At 38.4% G+C, this 22921-nt stretch overlaps 1 long non-coding RNA gene and 1 pseudogene across 1 annotated transcript; one reads left to right on the forward strand and one right to left on the reverse strand.

The window, feature by feature from the left end:
• Window positions 1–1959: 1959 nt before the first annotated feature.
• The window catches only part of LOC129354026 (uncharacterized), a 39136-nt pseudogene continuing 18174 nt past the window's right edge, over window positions 1960–22921 (reverse strand).
• Window positions 13995–21655, forward strand: LOC129354027 (uncharacterized). Its single transcript, XR_008605113.1, has 2 exons — window positions 13995–14547; window positions 17334–21655. It is a non-coding gene; the product is annotated as an uncharacterized LOC129354027 (long non-coding RNA).

Consider the following 22921-nt stretch of genomic DNA (forward strand, 5'->3'; position numbering starts at 1 on the left):
GGTGGAGATGAGGGACTGAGGCTGGACTCACTGAGCTCAGATGAAACTTTCTCCTTCTTTCCCAGATTCCCAGAGATCAGCAGCTGTCAAAACGGAGAAGAACGGAGCCGATACAATCCTTCATGTATCAGCATGAAGGATTCTGGAGTCAAACACAAACATTCAGTCGGATCTGTTGGTTTGTCCTGCTGTTGTCTTTCTGTTTCAGTTTTGGAAGAGTCTTATATGAAACGATTCATGCTAATTATAATGTCCTTTCAACATGGCTGTGACATCATCAACAGCTTCAGAGGAGAAACGATCAGTTACTGTGGAAATGATGCAGAAATAACTCAGATTACATTTAGAGACACATTACTGCATGAAACTGACATTTTTATGCAGTAGAAATGATGTTGATCTGATCTAAACATCCATCAGCAGGATGAGCTGGAACATGAAGCGCTTTCCCAGAAACTATTTCTCTGGAATGTGGGAATTTCCTGAGGGGATTTTTTCATCTGCTGCTGATTTCCTGCCGTCTTTAATGAGTCAAAGAGCGACTCAGTGAGAGAACTAAAGATTAGGGTGATGGTAAAGAGACCTTCCAAACTCAAACACTCTGAGACCAAAAATAAATCACCCAAAAACCAACATGAGAGGAAATCTGGAGTTCACATACAGCCAGAGATATCATGGATTAGATCAGGTTAGAACGGCCTAGTCAAAGTCCAGACCTTAATCAAAATCTGTGGAAAGGTTTGTAAACCGATCACAGAACAGGAGAAATGGACCCGGAGCGAAAGGAGCTTCAACAAACTCTGGAGGCTGAATCCAAATGCACTCCACACTTTTAAGAGTTGTCTTTATATTTTAAAAACTAAAATATAAAGACATGTATAAAATATACATTATGAAGCTAATGTTATGAAGCTAACATCATGAAGCTAACATTTTGAAGCTAATGTTATGAAGCTAACGTTATGAAGCTAATGTTAGCTAACATTATGAAGCTAACATTTTGAAGCTAACGTTATGAAGCTAATGTTAGCTAACATTATGAAGCTAACATCATGAAGCAAATGTTATGAAGCTAACGTTATGAAGCTAATGCTATGAAGCTAACATTTTGAAGCTATTGTTATGAAGCTAACATCATGAAGATAACATTTTGAAGCTAACGTTATGAAGCTAATGTTAGCTAACATTATGAAGCTAACATCATGAAGCTAACATTTTGAAGCAAATGTTATGAAGCTAACGTTATGAAGCTAATGCTATGAAGCTAACATTTTGAAGCTATTGTTATGAAGCTAATGTTATGAAGCTAATGTTATGAAGCTAACATTATGAAGCTAACAAAATGAAGCTAACATTTTGAATCAGATGTTTTCCTGCAGCAGGTGCTGCATAACTCCCGGCGATGCTGCAGGGCGCCGCGTCGACTCAGCCAGAAACATAAATAGAGGCGTCAGCAGAGAAAACATGAACTACTGATATGATCAAACAAAGAACAAGAACAGAGGCGTACAATGATGGGAAACACAACGAGTGGAGAAACAATGAAATTATAGGTGGAAAAAAAAAAAAAAAAGAGGGAAGTAGAAGAAAAATAACAGGATCTAGAAAAATATATCAGGATTTGACCAGAAGACAAAAACTGGAAAATCTATGTGATTAAAATCAATAACAACTAAAATAAATATTCACACATTATAAGAGCTTAAAGTAAAGGAATATTCTGTTTGATTTTCTGCCTTTGTCCCGTTGGACCTAATCCACTGATTAACTCTGAGACCTCAAACTAAAAACTCTTTTATTCTATATCTATATTTCAACAGATTCTCACTGACTCCATATTTATAAAGATTCTTTATCACACAGAAGACGAGATTTCAAACTTCAAGGAAATCATCAAAAGTGTTTTCAGAATGAAAAGAAATTTGGTGAAACAAAAACAAATCAAATTCAGAACCAAACCAGAACCAGTGAAATTTAATATGTTATTAATATTAAGATGAAGAAAAACATAATCAGATGAAATTTTTCTTACCAACCAAACAAAAACACATTTCACAAGAAAGTGTTGAATCTAATTCTGTAAAGAAACAAAAAGCTTCAGAGCCAAATAACGGATAATAATTCTGATCAAACTTTCAGTTTCATCAGGTTATGAAGAATGAAAATCCAGAGGAGTTTATGAGTTTAAGCTTGAAATGATGATTGGTTCATTTATAGCAATAAGGCAGCTTACTTCAAAATAAAGTGTGAAATAATCTAATTTGGTCATAAAATCACACACCAGTCAGTGAACCATCAACCCTGACAGTAACCATGAATATTCTTTAGGAATATTCATTTATTGTCATGAAGATTAATCTACTGTTTATTCTGCTTCATCTGCAGTTCTCCTCCCAAACAGTAGGGGTCACTGTCATATGACTGTAACAAGAGGAACAGCAGAAGAAGAAAGAAGACGCTTCCTAACAGACATTACCTGAAAAGTTTTAAACTGATAAAAATAAAGTTGATTGAATTACAGAAGACGTTTCCACTGATCCCCGAATCCTTTGAGTCTCAAGTTTCTGCGTTTTGTGAGTCAAAGGTTTATGGAGGCGGAGTCATTGAGTCATTGTCCTGTGGTCTAGTTAAAGGCCACTCCTGCTGCCTCCCTCCAGGAAGAAACATCTGCTGCTTTTATTCATGGTTCGTTTTATTATTATTATTATTATTTTTTACCACATTCTAAACTCCTTTTTCCAAACAGTGCATGAACAGAAAATATTCAAAATGTTCACAAAAAATTCAAGGCACAAATATAAAACTTAACACCAGAAATGGGAAATGTATGCAGTCAACAATAAGCTGCTTAATATATTGAATATATTGATGAATGTCCAGTTTTACAGCCTGGAGTTCCTGAAGGGAACAGATGAAATGTTAGCCACTAGCTGCTAGCTATTAGCTGTTAGCCAATAGTTGTTAGCTGTTAGCTGTTAGCCACTAGCTGCTAGCTGTTAGCCGATAGTTGTTAGCCGCTAGCTGTTAGCCAATAGCTGTTAGCCAATAGCTGTTAGCCGCTAGCTGTTAGCAGGTTCTGGTCTGTTGTTGGATGTTCCAGTTTAGCATAAACGGTTGTCAGATTGTTGTCGCTGCTTCCTGATGGTTCTGGAATATTTTCCTCCTGAGGAAAGAAAAACAGGAAACGGGTCAGAGAGACAGCAGGAAGCTGGTTCTGCTGGGTCAGAACCAGGCAGTTTGGGTCAGAACCAGGCAGTTTGGGTCAGAACCACAGAACCAGGCAGTTTGGGTCAGAACCAGGCAGTTTGGGTCAGAACCAGGCAGTTTGGGTCAGAACCAGGTTAAAACCTGCTTCTTCTCTGTTAGGAGAAGAAGATAAATCAGCGAGTTCTCTGCTGTTCTGGACTCGGTCATCTCCAGTCTGTCAGTTTTCCTGACAGAACCGACCCGATCATCAGCAGGTTCTGGATGTTTTCTGGTCATATTTAATGCAAACGCAGCGTCTCCTGAGTTATTGGTTTATTACTGATGTGTTTGAATATTACAGCTCCAGCTGATGGGTTTTATTGCTCTGTTTGGCTCCAGGTCTCACCACCTGAGTCCATTAGAAACATGAGCTGCAGCAACATGAGCTGCAGCCTCTGAAGTCGTTTTGTTTCTGCCTTTGTGTTGAACCAGTTCCAGTTTATCGGCTCCTTATCAAACGTTTCCCTGGTTTCTGTTTTCAGCTTCTTTGTTCACGTTTGGCTGATTTCCTCTGAACTCAGTGCTGCCTTTTCATTTAGAAATCTCTAATCTTCTCCTCTCTAATCCAGCTTTGAGTCTCTAATTTAGAAGAACGATAATTATAGGATATTTTAAATAAGCACAGTCTGACTACTTGACTTGTTTTGACCTTTACATTTTATACTCTATCTCTCTGGAGGCGTCCAGCAAAGCAAACATCCTGTTAGCAGAACAGGAACTGGATGATTGCTCAGTGATATCTGACGCCGTCGGTAAACATGTCGAAGAGAAGCTCAGTTTATGAGCCATGAGAAACAGCCGAGGGGATTCCCAGCAGGTTGATCTGGACTTTACATGATTCAATAAAACTCACAGGAAGAAACGTCACAGCAGCAGAATAAATAATAATTAATTCATCAACAGTTGATATGAATCAGCAGCCAGACTGAGGGCTTCTACTCTGGTTTATAGGAACTCAGTGTTTCTACAGTTTTTTAAGGTTGTTCCAGATTTGTGTCACATAGAAGCTGAATGCTGTTTCTCCATGTGTGGTTCTGGTTCTGGATGCAGAGCAGAACCGGAACCAGATGACCTCAGAGGTCTGGAAGGTCAGTTTTTCTGATCCTGAAATGTTCTGCAGCTGGTAGAAGGCTGACTTTGCAACCGTCTTTATGTGGCTCTGAAGGCTCAGGTCAAAGGTCAGCCTGATCTCTGGCTTCCAGCTGTTACAACTGAAGCTGTGTGTTGACTCTAGATCTGTAGATATAGATCTATAATTCTAGATGTAGAGCTACATACCTATAGCTCTCTGGATCTATAACTAGCTCTAAAGCTATAGATGTAGATTCTAGATCTCTACATCTAGATTCTAGATCTATAGCTCTAGATCTCCTCCAGACATTTCTCTGCCTGTTTCTGAGGACCTACCTGGTTTTGTCTTTTGTCCTTAAAATGAATTGGCGTATACTGGACTTCCTCTTCTCTTACAGAACCTGCTGAAATAAAATGAATGTTGTTAAAACCACCAAACAAATGAAGCTTCTGTTCTCTGAAATACTAAAATGAGATTATTGTCCCAGTGAAGGAAGCAGCAGAGATGTAACGCCCAGAAACAGTTTAGAAAAACAAAAACAGGTAAAACAGACAAACTGACCGACTCTAATCTGATCTGATCTCATTTCATCTAATCTCATCTCATCTGATCTAATCTAATCTGATCTCATCTAATCTAATCTAATCTGATCTCATCTAATCTCATCTGATCTAATCTAATCTCATCTAATCTGATCTAATCTAATCTCATCTAATCTAATCTGATCTCATCTAATCTCATCTAATCTAATCTAATCTGATCTCATCTAATCTCATCTAATCTAATCTAATCCAGGCTCAGCTGTCAGCCTGGTGGATTTCCATTCATGAAAAGATTCAAATCTGAGAAGAAGAGATTCAGAAAGTAACTTCTGTCTCTGAACAGATGATCTATTCATCACTGAAACATGAAAGTTTTAATATTTAATTCAGGTTTTTTATCTAATTGATTCACCCAGACGGTTCGTTATGTTGCAGACTGGTGTCCAGTTTACCCAGTTTACCCAGTTTAAACATCACAGAGAACCACCATGTTGTCTGTGATGTCATTTCCTGCCAGATTACAAACAGGAAACAGACAATCTGAGGCAGCTGATTGGTCGGTTCCTTCCTGTTTCCAGTCAGGAAAACCATTTCCTGCTCAGCCGCTCCCAGTTTGTTAGTCACTGGAGGACTGGTTTTTACTGAAACGAACTTTAATGATGATTCTGAGTTAAATAAACACCAAGAAACGTTAAACTGCTCTTTATTAATATGACTGGATTTTAAATAGTTTAAAAAACCGTCTGCTCTTTTTACCCTGAGATGAAAATGAATCAAACTTTAAATCTTTTCCTGAAACTGAGCAAAAAGCCAGAAATAAAATTTTTTAAATATTAACCATATTTGTAAAGTTCAATGTTTTGTTTATTTTCAGTTTAAATCAGGAAAAAAAATCAGGTTCAGAAAATATCTTGTTAAAAGAGCAAATAAAGTAACTTTGTTAGTTGAAAACTGAAGATGTTAAAAAGGAGAAAATCTTTGACCTCCCAGAAAAACCAAAGAAAACAGTTTAAACTCCAGAGGATGAAAAATATCACCTGCCATGTTAGTCTTCAGGCTAAATTAAAGATAAACGGTTTTACTTTACCAACAAACAAATCAAATGATAATCCTGAGTTTTAAAGGTTTTGTTCTTTTTCCTGGGCAGCAGCAGCTCCGGGTTTTTCTTCTTCTGATTTGATTTCAAACAAGAAAAAAAAAAACATGATTTTAGTTACAATTAGAGACTTTGAGATTAAAACATGGATTCCTGGTTCTTTGGGCTCAATTTGTGATTTGGTTTCAAGCTTCAACACGACAGATGACTACATTAATAACCAGCAGGCAGATGACTACATTAATAACCAGCAGCCAGATGACTACATTAATAACCAGCAGGCAGATGACTACATTAATAACCATCAGCCAGATGACTACATTAATAACCAGCAGGCAGATGACTACATTAATAACCAGCAGGCAGATGACTACATTAATAACCAGCAGGCAGATGACTACATTAATAACCATCAGCCAGATGACTACATTAATAACCAGCAGCCAGATGACTACATTAATAACCAGCAGGCAGATGACTACATTAATAACCAGCAGGCAGATGACTACATTAATAACCAGCAGGCAGATGACTACATTAATAACCATCAGCCAGATGACTACATTAATAACCAGCAGCCAGATGACTACATTAATAACCAGCAGGCAGATGACTACATTAATAACCAGCAGGCAGATGACTACATTAATAACCAGCAGCCAGATGACTACATTAATAACCAGCAGGCAGATGACTACATTAATAACCATCAGCCAGATGACTACATTAATAACCAGCAGGCAGATGACTACATTAATAACCAGCAGGCAGATGACTACATTAATAACCAGCAGCCAGATGACTACATTAATAACCATCAGCCAGATGACTACATTAATAACCATCAGCCAGATGACTACATTAATAACCAGCAGCCAGATGACTACATTAATAACCAGCAGCCAGATGACTACATTAATAACCATCAGCCAGATGACTACATTAATAACCATCAGGCAGATGACTACATTAATAACCAGCAGCCAGATGACTACATTAATAACCATCAACCAGATGACTACATTAATAACCAGCAGGCAGATGACTACATTAATAACCATCAGCCAGATGACTACATTAATAACCAGCAGCCAGATGACTACATTAATAACCATCAGCCAGATGACTACATTAATAACCATCAGTCAGATGACTACATTAATAACCAGCAGGCAGATGACTACATTAATAACCAGCAGGCAGATGACTACATTAATAACCAGCAGGCAGATGACTGCATTAATAACCATCAGCCAGATGACTACATTAATAACTAGCAGGCAGATGACTACATTAATAACCATCAGCCAGATGACTACATTAATAACCATCAACCAGATGACTACATTAATAACCATCAGCCAGATGACTACATTAATAACCATCAACCAGATGACTACATTAATAACCATCAGCCAGATGACTACATTAATAACTAGCAGGCAGATGACTATATTAATAACCAGCAGGCAGATGACTACATTAATAACCATCACTCAGATGACTACATTAATAACCAGCAGGCAGATGACTACATTAATAACCAGCAGCCAGATGACTACATTAATAACCATCAGCCAGATGACTACATTAATAACCATCAACCAGATGACTACATTAATAACCATCAGCCAGATGACTACATTAATAACCATCAACCAGATGACTACATTAATAACCATCAGCCAGATGACTACATTAATAACCAGCAGCCAGATGACTACATTAATAACCATCAGCCAGATGACTACATTAATAACCATCAGCCAGATGACTACATTAATAACCATCAGTCAGATGACTACATTAATAACCAGCAGGCAGATGACTACATTAATAACCATCACTCAGATGACTATATTAATAACCAGCAGGCAGATGACTACATTAATAACCAGCAGGCAGATGACTGCATTAATAACCATCAGCCAGATGACTACATTAATAACTAGCAGGCAGATGACTACATTAATAACCATCAGCCAGATGACTACATTAAAACCATCAGCCAGATGACTACATTAATAACCATCAGCCAGATGACGACATTAATAACTAGCAGGCAGATGACTACATTAATAACCACCACTCAGATGACTACATTAATAACCAGCAGCCAGATGACTACATTAATAACCATCAGCCAGATGACTACATTAATAACTAGCAGGCAGATGACTACATTAATAACCATCAACCAGATGACTACATTAATAACCATCAACCAGATGACTACATTAATACCATCAGCCAGATGACTACATTAATAACCATCAGCCAGATGACTACATTAATAACCATCAGCCAGATGACTACATTAATAACCATCAACCAGATGACTACATTAATAACCATCAGCCAGATGACTACATTAATAACTAGCAGGCAGATGACTACATTAATAACCATCAACCAGATGACTACATTAATAACCATCAGCCAGATGACTACATTAATAACTAGCAGGCAGATGACTACATTAATAACCATCAGCCAGATGACTACATTAATAACCATCAGCCAGATGACTACATTAATAACCATCACGCAGATGACTACATTAATAACCAGCAGGCAGATGACTACATTAATAACCATCAGCCAGATGACTACATTAATAACCATCAGCCAGATGACTACATTAATAACCATCAGCCAGATGACTACATTAATAACCATCAACCAGATGACTACATTAATAACCATCAACCAGATGACTACATTAATAACCATCAGCCAGATGACTACATTAATAACCATCAGCCAGATGACTACATTAATAACCATCAACCAGATGACTACATTAATAACCATCAGGCAGATGACTACATTAATAACCATCAGCCAGATGACTACATTAATAACCATCAACCAGATGACTACATTAATAACCATCAGCCAGATGACTACATTAATAACCAGCAGACAGATGACTACATTAATAACCAGCAGCCAGATGACTACATTAATAACCATCAACCAGATGACTACATTAATAACCATCAGCCAGATGACTACATTAATAACCATCAACCAGATGACTACATTAATAACCATCATCCAGATGACTACAATAATAACCATCAGCCAGATGACTACATTAATAACCAGCAGGGAGATGACTACATAAATAACCAGCAGCCAGATGACTACATTAATAACCAGCAGCCAGATGACTACATTAATAACCATCAACCAGATGACTACAATAATAACCATCAGCCAGATGACTACATTAATAACCAGCAGCCAGATGACTACATTAATAACCATCAGCCAGATGACTACATTAATAACCAGCAGGCAGATGACTACATTAATAACCATCAACCAGATGACTACATTAATAACCAGCAGGCAGATGACTACATAAATAACCAGCAGCCAGATGACTACATTAATAACCATCAGCCAGATGACTACATTAATAACCAGCAGCCAGATGACTACATTAATAACCAGCAGACAGATGACTACATTAATAACCATCAGCCAGATGACTACATTAATAACCAGCAGCCAGATGACTACATTAATAACCATCAGCCAGATGACTACATTAATAACCATCAGCCAGATGACTACATTAATAACCAGCAGCCAGATGACTACATTAATAACCAGCAGACAGATGACTACATTAATAACCATCAGCCAGATGACTACATTAATAACCATCAACCAGATGACTACATTAATAACCATCAGCCAGATGACTACATTAATAACCATCAGCCAGATGACTACATTAATAACCATCAACCAGATGACTACATTAATAAACATCAGGCAGATGACTACATTAATAACCATCAACCAGATGACTACATTAATGACCAGCAGGGAAATGACTACATTAATAACCATCAACCAGATGACTACATTAATAACCATCCACCAGATGACTACATTAATAACCTGCAGCCAGATGACTGCATTAATAACCATCAGCCAGATGACTACATTAATAACCAGCAGGCAGATGACTACATTAATAACCATCAGCCAGATGACTACATTAATAACCAGCAGCCAGATGACTACATTAATAACCATCAGCCAGATGACTACATTAATAACCATCAGTCAGATGACTACATTAATAACCAGCAGGCAGATGACTACATTATTAACCAGCAGGCAGATGACTGCATTAATAACCATCAGCCAGATGACTACATTAATAACTAGCAGGCAGATGACTACATTAATAACCATCAGCCAGATGACTACATTAATAACCATCAGCCAGATGACTACATTAATAACCATCAACCAGATGACTACATTAATAACCATCAGCCAGATGACTACATTAATAACCATCAGCCAGATGACTACATTAATAACCTGCAGCCAAATGACTGCATTAATAACCATCAACCAGATGACTACATTAATAACCAGCAGGCAGATAACTACATTAATAACCATCAGCCAGATGACTACATTAATAACCAGCAGCCAGATGACTACATTAATAACCATCAGTCAGATGACTACATTAATAACCAGCCAGCACTACATTAATAACCAGCAGGCAGATGACTGCATTAATAACCATCAGCCAGATGACTACATTAATAACTAGCAGGCAGATGACTACATTAATAACCATCAGCCAGATGACTACATTAATAACCATCAACCAGATGACTACATTAATAACCATCAGCCAGATGACTACATTAATAACCATCAGCCAGATGACTACATTAATAACCATCAACCAGATGACTACATTAATAACCATCAGCCAGATGACTACATTAATAACTAGCAGGCAGATGACTACATTAATAACCATCAGCCAGATGACTACATTAATAACCATCAACCAGATGACTACATTAATAACCATCAGCCAGATGACTACATTAATAACCATCAGCCAGATGACTACATTAATAACCATCAACCAGATGACTACATTAATAACCATCAGCCAGATGACTACATTAATAACCAGCAGGCAGATGACTACATTAATAACCATCACGCAGATGACTACATTAATAACCAGCAGGCAGATGACTACATTAATAACCAGCAGCCAGATGACTACATTAAAAACCATCAGCCAGATGACTACATTAATAACCATCAGCCAGATGACTACATTAATAACCATCAGCCAGATGACTACATTAATAACCATCAGTCAGATGACTACATTAATAACCAGCAGGCAGATGACTACATTAATAACCATCACTCAGATGACTATATTAATAACCAGCAGGCAGATGACTACATTAATAACCAGCAGGCAGATGACTGCATTAATAACCATCAGCCAGATGACTACATTAATAACTAGCAGGCAGATGACTACATTAATAACCATCAGCCAGATGACTACATTAATAACCATCAGCCAGATGACTACATTAATAACTAGCAGGCAGATGACTACATTAATAACCAGCAGTCAGATGACTACATTAATAACCAGCAGGCAGATGACTACATTAATAACCATCAGCCAGATGACTACATTAATAACCAGCAGGCAGATGACTACATTAATAACCATCAGCCAGATGACTACATTAATAACCAGCAGGGAAATGACTACATTAATAACCATCAGCCAGATGACTACATTAATGACCATCAGCCAGATGACTACATTAATAACCAGCAGGCAGATGACTACATTAATAACCAGCAGACAGATGACTACATTAATAACCATCAGCCAGATGACTACATTAATAACCAGCAGGGAAATGACTACATTAATAACCAGAAGGCAGATGACTACATTAATAACCAGCAGACAGATGACTACACTAATAACCAGCAGCCAGATGACTACATTAATAACCATCAGCCAGATGACTACAGTAATAACCATCATCCAGATGACTACATTAATAACCATCAGCCAGATGACTACATTAATAACCATCAGCCAGATGACTACATTAATAACCAGCAGACAGATGACTACATTAATAACCATCAACCAGATGACTACATTAATAACCATCAGCCAGATGACTACATTAATAACCAGCAGGGAAATGACTACATTAATAACCATCAGCCAGATGACTACATTAATAACCATCAGCCAGATGACTACATTAATAACCAGCAGGCAGATGACTACATTAATAACCAGCAGACAGATGACTACACTAATAACCAGCAGGCAGATGACTACATTAATAACCATCAGCCAGATGACTACATTAATAACCATCAGCCAGATGACTACATTAATAACCAGCAGACAGATGACTACATTAATAACCATCAGCCAGATGACTACATTAATAACCAGCAGACAGATGACTACATTAATAACCATCAGCCAGATGACTACATTAATAACCAGCAGACAGATGACTACATTAATAAACCATCAGCCAGATGACTACATTAATAACCAGCAGGGAAATGACTACATTAATAACCAGCAGCCAGATGACTACATTAATAACCATCAGCCAGATGACTACATTAATAACCATCAACCAGATGACTACATTAATAACCATCAGCCAGATGACTACATTAATAACCATCAGCCAGATGACTACATTAATAACCATCACCAGATGACTACATTAATAACCATCAGCCAGATGACTACATTAATAACCATCAGCCAGATGACTACATTAATAACCAGCAGACAGATGACTACATTAATAACCAGCAGGCAGATGACTACATTAATAACCATCAGACAGATGACTACATTAATAACCATCAGACAGATGACTACATTAATAACCAGCAGGCAGATGACTACATTAATAACCATCAGACAGATGACTACATTAATAACCATCAGACAGATGACTACATTAATAACCAGCAGGCAGATGACTACATTAATAACCAGCAGCCAGATGACTACATTAATAACCAGCAGGCAGATGACTACATTAATTACCAGCAGGCAGATGACTACATTAATAACCAGCGGGCAGATGACTACATTAATAACCAACAGCCAGATGACTACATTAATAACCAGCAGGCAGATACTACATTAATAACCATCAGGGAAATGACTACATTAATAACCAGCAGGGAACTGACTACATTAATAACCAGCAGGCAGATGACTACATTAATAACCAGCAGGCAGATGACTACATTAATAACCATCAGCCAGATGACTACATTAATAACCAGCAGCCAGATGACTGCATTAATAACCATTAACCAGATGACTACATTAATAACCAGCAGGGAAATGACTACATTAATAACCAGCGGGCAGATGACTACATTAATAACCATCAGACAGATGACTACATTAATAACCACCAGACAGATGACTACATTAATAACCAGCAGGCAGATGACTACATTAATAACCATCAGCCAGATGACTACATTAATAACCAGCAGCCAGATGACTGCATTAATAACCATTAACCAGATGACTACATTAATAACCAGCAGGGAAATGACTACATTAATAACCAGCGGGCAGATGACTACATTAACCATCAGACAGATGACTACATTAATAACCATCAGACAGATGACTACATTAATAACCAGCAGGCAGATGACTACATTAAAACCCGGCAGACAGATGACTACATTAATAACCAGCAGCCAGATGACTACATTAATAACCAGCAGGCAGATGACTACATTAATTACCAGCAGGCAGATGACTACATTATAACCAACCCAGCAGATGACTACATTAATAACCAGCAGGCAGATGACTACATTAATAACCATCAGGGAAATGACTACATTAATAACCAGCAGGGAACTGACTACATTAATAACCATCAGGCAGATGACTACATTAATAACCAGCAGGCAGATGACTACATTAATAACCATCAGCCAGATGACGACATTAATAACCAGCAGCCAGATGACTGCATTAATAACCATAAACCAGATGACTACATTAATAACCAGCAGGGAAATGACTACATTAATAACCAGCAGGCAGATGACTACATTAATAACCAGCAGCCAGATGACTACATTAATAACCAGCAGCCAGATGACTACATTAATAACCATCAACCAGATGACTACTGTTAGAATAATTATGTTTTGTTATCATTCTTACATTGGTAGCTATAATAGATTTAATATTCACATCCCTGAGAAAAGCTCTCATACTTGTTAGACTTTGGAGCTGCAGCTGTGTACAGACCTTGAAGCTGCAGCCACTTGTATCTTCGGGATACTCCTATCTGCCTCCCTCCACATTCCTTTTCTACTATCTACTTTGTAATAAAAGAGAAAGCCCTAACAAAGGGTCTTCAGAGCGCTCGGTGAACGGCTGGAAGCAGCGGTTTGCTGGGTTCTCTCCTTTTGCAAAAGCTTTCATAAAATTCACTTGCGTTGTCTGTTTGTTCTTTTATCTAGATTCACAAATACCTATCATTTTGGTGCCGTGACCCGGATCTCTAAGAGCCGTCACTGACAGGCAGAAAGGACACGCTGAAAACCGTGCACGGCCAGAGTCAATAGGACCTGGAAAGAAAGACCCGGGAATTGAATTCTTCGCCAGGCCAGCGACCTAGGTCCGACTTTGTCTGCCGGTGGCGGGTTGACGAGATCCGACCGAACAGAACGGGCCGACAGAAAGCGTAAGTGAAACAATTGATATTGCAGTTGATGTTTATCAGCTAAATTCTAGGTTGGAGTCCTTGTCAAATAGTATTTTGACTAAAGTACCATAAATTCTAGGTTGGAGTCCTTGTCAAATAGTATTTTGACTAAAGTACCATAAATTCTAGGTTGGAGTCCTTGTCAAATAGTATTTTGACTAAAGTACCATAAATTCTAGGTTGGAGTCCTTGTCAAATAATATCTTGACTAAAGTACCATAAATTCTAGGTTGGAGTCCTTGTCAAATAGTATTTTGACTAAAGTACCATAAATTCTAGGTTGGAGTCCTTGTCAAATAATATCTTGACTAAAGTACCATAAATTCTAGGTTGGAGTCCTTGTCAAATAGTATTTTGACTAAAGTACCATAAATTCTAGGTTGGAGTCCTTGTCAAATAATATCTTGACTAAAGTACCAAAGGTTTAAAGGCCCAGTTGATGCCTATCAGCTAAAAAGGTTGGAGTCCATGTCAAATAACATTCTGACTAAAGTCCCAGAGGGTGTAGATTCCCTGTTGTCTCAACTAAAATCTACGAGAGAGGTGTTTTTAGAGCCCCTCTTTTAATGAGGACTTCCCATAAGGAAGGATCCTCGCACTGATAGGAAATTGTTAGTTGCTGCGATTTTTTATTGCTGTGTCATTGTTAGTTGCTGCGATTTTTTATTGCTGTGTCATTGTTTGTTGCTGCGATCGTTATTGCTGTGTCATTGCTGCCGTGCTGTGTGTGTGTGTGTATGTGTGTGTGCATACGAGAGCGAGTGGTGCTCATCTCTCTCTGTGAGTAAAACTTTCTGTCCTCGGAATTAGAATCCTAAGTGAAGAACCGGACTGAGGCTACTCTCAGTCTAGAAGCCTGTTCTTCAGGGGACACTAAGCGCTGACCTCCAGCACTTACTTGAGAGAGAGCACAAAATATCAAGTCATTTCTAAAGCTAAATTGCAGAGTACTTAAATAATGGGAAATAAAAATTCTTGTAATTTCTCACTTGTTGAGGATCCCACAGGGGATGAAAAGTACATGCTGTCCAGATTTCCTGGTAGCACAGTACACATGTCAAAATGGAAGAAGAAATATAAGATAGATGGGAAATTAAAAATTGAACAATGGCAAACTTTAGTGGGAATATTAGAAAAAAGCATATCTGAAAAACAAGGAAGGAGGAGAGAAAGAAATGAGGAAGAACTAAAATGTGCTAAGCAATGGTTAGATGCAACTAAAGAAAGGAGAGAACAAATTAGAAAAAACAAAGACAAAAGGAGTAAAGTGAGGAAGCCACTACTTTGTTTGTAAAGCCAGAAGATAATGAGCCCATACTAGGTGCAATGCAGGCACCTCCTCCGCGCACACAGGCAGCGCTCCCCTTGGCTCCTCCAACTCTCACTCCTGCAAAATCACCACCAGCTGAGCTGACCACAGATCCACTGTCAGTTCTCACTCCAAATACACTTTATCCACCTCTTCCTGTCTACCCACCGTTGCTATATGAGAAGGAAGGCGCAGGTCCCAGTAATCAGGGACATTCATATAATCTAAGGCAGTACAAACAGCCAAAAGTTTTGAACAGTTTTGACGGTACAGAACAATATCCAATGATCCAGGTCCCAAACCCAAATCCTAGAGATGGACAGTCACCACACATTTATGTTTTTAGACCCTGGACTTTAGAAGAGGCCAGGAAGGCTGTGGAAGGAATAACACATGTTGCAGAGAACCCCGATAAGTGGATAGAAGACATGGCTGGATTAATTCACTCATACAGACTAAATGGGGTAGAAGTAGGAGATGCAGCCATGTCCTCATTAGGGAAAGATTGGGCAAAAATAAGGGGAAATTATACAGGGAAAGCAACAGATGACAACAATTTTTTTTTTCCCCTTTCTTTTCAATGTATTGATTACTTGGTAGAACAATTACAAAGAAAATGACACCAACTTTGGTGCTGTGATCCTTTGGCTGTATGTTTGGGGGGTCAGCGATCAGAGTTTTGGTACCGACCTGGACATTATCCAGCCTCTTATCTCACTTAGGCTTAAAATGAGAAGAGGGCTGCTCGCTGACTTCACACCTCAGCATTAGGATCAACAACTTAAAGTAATTCATTGATCTCTGATGTTTTCTCAGACTAAGTTAACTTAAACTTAATTAACTTACATTCTACATTAAACTTTAACATGGCAAAGGATAAAAGAGACTATGGGTTTAACATGTTTCATTTTTATATGTGTTCGAATAAGTTAATGACTCATAACTTTTAAATAAAATGTTGGGTAATAAGTGGCTAAAATTATATAATCTAAAGAGCAGCCCAAGAGATATAGATATGAAATATATATCTATATATATTTAGAAATTTAAAAAAAACAGAAAGAAAGACAAACTCTAATTGACTCCTATTTGCTTCTTTCTTTTTCCTCTGTCTGAGCCTCGCTGCGGTGCGTCTAACCTCTGACCTCAACTCAAACCTGTCTTACCATGGCTGAGATGATGTCCCTCCCCCCTCACCAGCTAATGACAGTGATAAAGAAGACAAAGAAGAGATCTGCTGATCCTAATTTTCTGACACCAGGAACTGTCATTGAGCAAACTACTACATGGAGTCATGCTGGACAGTTGGTCTGAAACTACATTCCTGTGTTTGGGTGCAACTGAACTCTTACAACCTCCGCTGGTTTACTCCCTGACATCAGCCTGGACAAGGAAGGATAATGTGCTTCAGAGACAACAAACTGAACTGTTTGACCCTTGTTTCATTTGTGGACAGCATGGACATTGAGTGAGGGACAGTCTGGGCAACTCAAAGATCCAATACAGAACCAGTTGACAGAAAACTGCAGAGAGAGAGGAGGAGAGGACCACGCTGCAGCGACGCCAGCAGCAGGAGGAGGAGGGAGAAGTGAGCTCATCCAAGATAAGTGTTATACACATACACAACTGTTATACACTGCAACTGCAATGAAGACTTGCTTGCTTTATAACCCTGTTCACATATTATCTAGCCAGAAAATAAAGTCTTAACAGCTTTTGATGATAGACACATTCTCTCAGTTTGTCCCTTTTAACTCTGAGTCCTGAACAGCAGGGCCACTGCTAAGGATCCTCTTAGGGTCCATGAGCCACAGATTGGGAAACCGTGAAGGGAAAACTGCAATCGCTAAAAGATCAGCAAAGAACTAATGGAAATTATGCCACTAAATTACACCAGCTAAAAATGATCAAAGATTCTAAGATAATAATTATTTACAAAAGTTTTCTTTTTCTTTTTTTTTTTTTAGGACTATCTTGATAATACATGCTAGAGTGGATTTAAAATCTAATATCTCTGAATGTTAAAATAAATAAATAAGAAATAAATGAAATAATATTCATTTGAACAGTTATGAATCTACATTTTATTGAAATTGGTGAAGTGTTTCAGCAGCAGGAAATTCAGTTGTGGCTGGTTTCCAACACGTCTGAGATAGCTCTTAAAATGTATACATTACTTAAAAGAAGATTCTGACAACTAAAGATAAATATTAACACATTGAAATGTTGTTGACAAATAAAAAAAATTCTTGAAGCTTCAGAAAATTGTATAACCATTTGAGCAAAGGAAAACAATGAAAGCAGACTATAATTTTGTGGCTGAAAATCTGATTCATTTTCATGTTTCTGTTTGTGTCACATTACGTTGATGGAAATGAGTGTGATTATTGGAACAAACAGATTGCACTCAAGAACTGAGTAACTGATCAAATTATCATTTAAATCATAAAAATTACATTGTCAACTGGTCTGAAATGCAAGGTTAAATTAAATTGTTATATTTTATCTAACTAGTTACTCCAAATTGATGTTTTTGAATAAACATAATGTTTTCTAGATAACGCTTAAAACCTTTAATCCAAGGTTGATTGATTGATGATCATTAAATTCATAAAGGAATATTGAATTAGAGGATTTGAGATTTTGGCTTAATTTCAGAATGGTAATTTTCATGTAAAAGGGTAATAACATTGTTCTGCAGCAGAGCCAACTCTGGGTTGTGCCTTCTGTCAGGAGTAAAACAAAAGTGCTTCACCTTGATGAATTTGATAACATCCATATGTACGATCTTTAACAAAATGCCTCTTTGCTAACAGCTATCCTTCAAGCAATATAACTGTTAGCTAAAACTAGCAGGGTGCAAAATGGATGAGGAAATCTTTCAAGTCAATAACAAACCAGTTCTCCCAAAGTCTTTATCTAAAGCAGCCGCAATTGTGGCACATGGGCGATGCCATGTGTCAACAGGGGGAATAGTGGGGATTATACTACAGTATTTCACAACATATGGACTAAATTCTTATCTAAAAATTTTTGTTCTGCATACTTTGTGTTAGACACAATCCACAAGGGAACACAAGGCCAAAAAGAGGAACTTTCCCAAAACCTTCTTATCCATTTCAAACAATGCAAACAAATATTGTTTGGTAATTATTGATGCTTTTTCTAAATGGGTTGAAATAGTTCTAGCAAAGCATCCAGATGCTTTGACAGTAGCTAAAGCTTATGTAAAACTATTATTCCAATACCACAAACCATTTATACTGAAAATTAGATTAAAGAAAATGTATGGAACACCGTGGTTAAAATGTTTAGATTTGGTAAAGTTGTACACACACAAGAATTACACCCACACAAGAAGGATTAACACCATTTGAAATAATTCATGGAAGACCATACAGATTACCAATATTTTCTCCAGATTTGCAACATGCAGATGAGGAGCAAACACTGGCAGATTACATGATCAGGACTCTGAAACTGATGGAAGTGTCAAATGCAAATTTACTGCCCTCTGACTCTCCTCTCCCGCAGGAAACCACTCCCACCAAGCCAGGAGACTGGGCGTTTATCAAAGTCATAAAGAGGAAGAGCTGGGCCAGCCCACGGTGGGAGGGACTATTCTAAGTGCTGATAACAACTCCAACTGCTGTAAAGATTGCTGAACGACCCAGCTGGATTCATCTCAGTCACTGTAAGTTGAAGAGAGTGTTGGAAGCCTAGGTGGGAGCAGGTGGGAGTCCACCTTCACAGGGGTTTGGCTTTTTAGGGTCACTCGTCTCAACGGTGGTGAAGAAATCATCAACCCCCTGTTCTATAGAGTCCTAGGTAACTTCTAACATCTCTGTAATCTGAGCAGCAATGGGATTCTCACAGGCCAGGTGGAATCTCTTCTGCGCTGTGACTGCAGCATGTTTTTTGTTCTGGAGTGGAAGCTGCCTCAGCCTCCACAAGATAAGGAGAGAAGCACAAACACTCTTCCCCAAGTCTCATCCACATGACTACAGCACTAACCTGTGGTGGCAACTAATGAACAGGACTGCTCACGAGGTGAACTGCTATGTGTGTGCACAGCTGCCCTACGCCACACACAACTCAGGCCTTCGACCAGGTAACATCACTGATGACAAACAGATGTGTCTCTATGGCCTGAGCACACACCCACGGTACAGCATCCCCACACCAAAGGGATGCAGATGGTGCAAAAAGGACTATTCTTTTTCACTTCGGACAGGAGCTGCCGCTAAAGGACTTTTTGGAGCTATGAACTGTTCACTTGCTGCTGATGTTCTTCCATTTCCACAGACTGTGATGAAAATACCAGAGATCATTCCTTGGCAGGGGCCAAACCAGGATCTCTCAGGAGCTGCATTTACAACAATGGACCTACAACACTAGGAATGCTCCCATGGAACCTGTGTAACACAGTTTACACCTTCTGCGAAACAACACCGGAATACATCGACTGCATCGCCTGCAGAGGTCAGGAGCCAACCCCAGAACACAGCATCTGGAACGACAATCCAAACTGTCACAATTTGCTTCAGGAAAGGAGGTTCGACGTTCGACATCACTCAGCAGACGAGAGGACGACAGGAGAAAGCTCGTTGCAGCGCCATAGTGCCAGGAGACTATGGTTCACGGGTGATGGCTGACTGGTACTTCCTGTGTGGAGATGGAGCTTACATGTTTTTGAAAACTGTGTTGTGTTGGCTTTTCTCACAACCTCTCAAGGAAGCGTCTGCAAGATCATAGGTTCAACATGAGATGAAAGAGCAACTGTTGGAACTATTCATGATGCCCTGCATGATTTGGAAGAGCTTAAGAACTATGTGGACAGTGCAACTCAGGGCTCACAAACTTTTGACTTTCTTTCTTGGCTGACCTCTAGACTCTGGTGGCAGCTTTTGGTTAACATTGGAACACCCATCTTGACTGGACTGATCCTATTCTGTCTGTTCACAACCTGCCTCATTTCATGTTTTCAAAGCATGCTGTTAAAGACATTTAACACTGCTCTGCTCAGCTATCAGTTGGTCAGGGTAACCTCTGACACAGATGAGGACTACATGTTGCTCCAGAAGAAAGAAGATGACTGGAAAACGAGTACATATGATGATGTCTTGTAAATTAATAAACAGATTCAATCATTTGCTTGATGACTCCGACACTGAAAATGTGAAAACAAATGGTGTTAGTGATGATAACTGCACTTGATTTTCTGCTGTTTGTTAGTTTCTGGGTTGTTGTTTTTTTTCTGTGTTCTCATTCTTACATTCAACATTATTATTTTATTAACAAAACATTATATGCATTTGGTTTTTAATGTTTCTTTTATATTTCTTTTTTCTATCCTTCTTATATTATATATTATGTATTCTACAACTCTTGTATAACATGTGTCATCCATTCTTTTTCTTTTTATACTATTTTTTGCATAGTTATTACGTAAGAATTATAAACACGGGGGAATGTTAGAATAATTATGTTTTGTTATCATTCTTACATTGGTAGCTATAATAGATTTAATATTCACATCCCTGAGAAAAGCTCTCATACTTGTTAGACTTTGGAGCTGCAGCTGTGTACAGACCTTGAAGCTGCAGCCACTTGTATCTTCGGGATACTCCTATCTGCCTCCCTCCACATTCCTTTTCTACTATCTACTTTGTAATAAAAGAGAAAGCCCTAACAAAGGGTCTTCAGAGCGCTCGGTGAACGGCTGGAAGCAGCGGTTTGCTGGGTTCTCTCCTTTTGCAAAAGCTTTCATAAAATTCACTTGCGTTGTCTGTTTGTTCTTTTATCTAGATTCACAAATACCTATCAACTACATTAATAACCAGCAGCCAGATGACTACATTAATAACCATCAACCAGATGACTACATTAATAACCATCAACCAGATGACTACATTAATAACCAGCAGGCAGATGACTACATTAATAACCAGCAGGCAGATGACTACATTAATAACCAGCAGGCAGATGACTACATTAATAACCATCAGCCAGATGACTACATTAATAACCATCATGCAGATGACTACATTAATAACCATCACGTAGATGACTACATTAATAACCAGCAGGCAGATGACTACATTAATAACCATCAGCCAGATGACTACATTAATAACCAGCAGGCAGATGACTACATTAATAACCAGCAGACAGATGACTACATTAATAACCAGCAGACAGATGACTACATTAATAACCAGCAGGCAGATGACTACATTAATAACCATCAGCCAGATGACTACATTAATAACCAGCAGGCAGATGACTACATTAATAACCAGCAGACAGATGACTACATTAATAACCAGCAGGCAGATGACTACATTAATAACCATCAACCAGATGACTACATTAATAACCAGCAGGCAGATGACTACATTAATAACCATCAACCAGATGACTACATTAATAACCAGCAGGCAGATGACTACATTAATAACCATCAGCCAGATGACTACATTAATAACCAGCAGGCAGATGACTACATTAATAACCAGCAGACAGATGACTACATTAATAACCAGCAGGCAGATGACTACATTAATAACCATCAACCAGATGACTACATTAATAACCAGCAGGCAGATGACTACATTAATAACCATCAGCCAGATGACTACATTAATAACCAGCAGGCAGATGACTACATTAATAACCATCAACAAGATGACTACATTAATAACCAGCAGGCAGATGACTACATTAATAACCATCAACCAGATGACTACATTAATAACCAGCAGGCAGATGACTACATCAATAACCATCAGCCAGATGACTACATTAATAACCAGCAGACAGATGACTACATTAATAACCAGCAGGCAGATGACTACATTAATAACCATCAACCAGATGATTACATTAATAACCAGCAGGCAAATGACTACATCAATAACCATCAGCCAGATGACTACATTAATAACCATCAACCAGATGACTACATTAATAACCAGCAGCCAGATGACTACATCAATAACCATCAGCCAGATGACTACATCAATAACCATCAGCCAGATGACT

The sequence above is a fragment of the Poeciliopsis prolifica genome, unplaced genomic scaffold (genome assembly GCF_027474105.1).
Source record: "Poeciliopsis prolifica strain line A6 unplaced genomic scaffold, Auburn_PproV2 SCAFFOLD102, whole genome shotgun sequence".
Classification (NCBI taxonomy): Eukaryota; Metazoa; Chordata; class Actinopteri; order Cyprinodontiformes; family Poeciliidae; genus Poeciliopsis; species Poeciliopsis prolifica.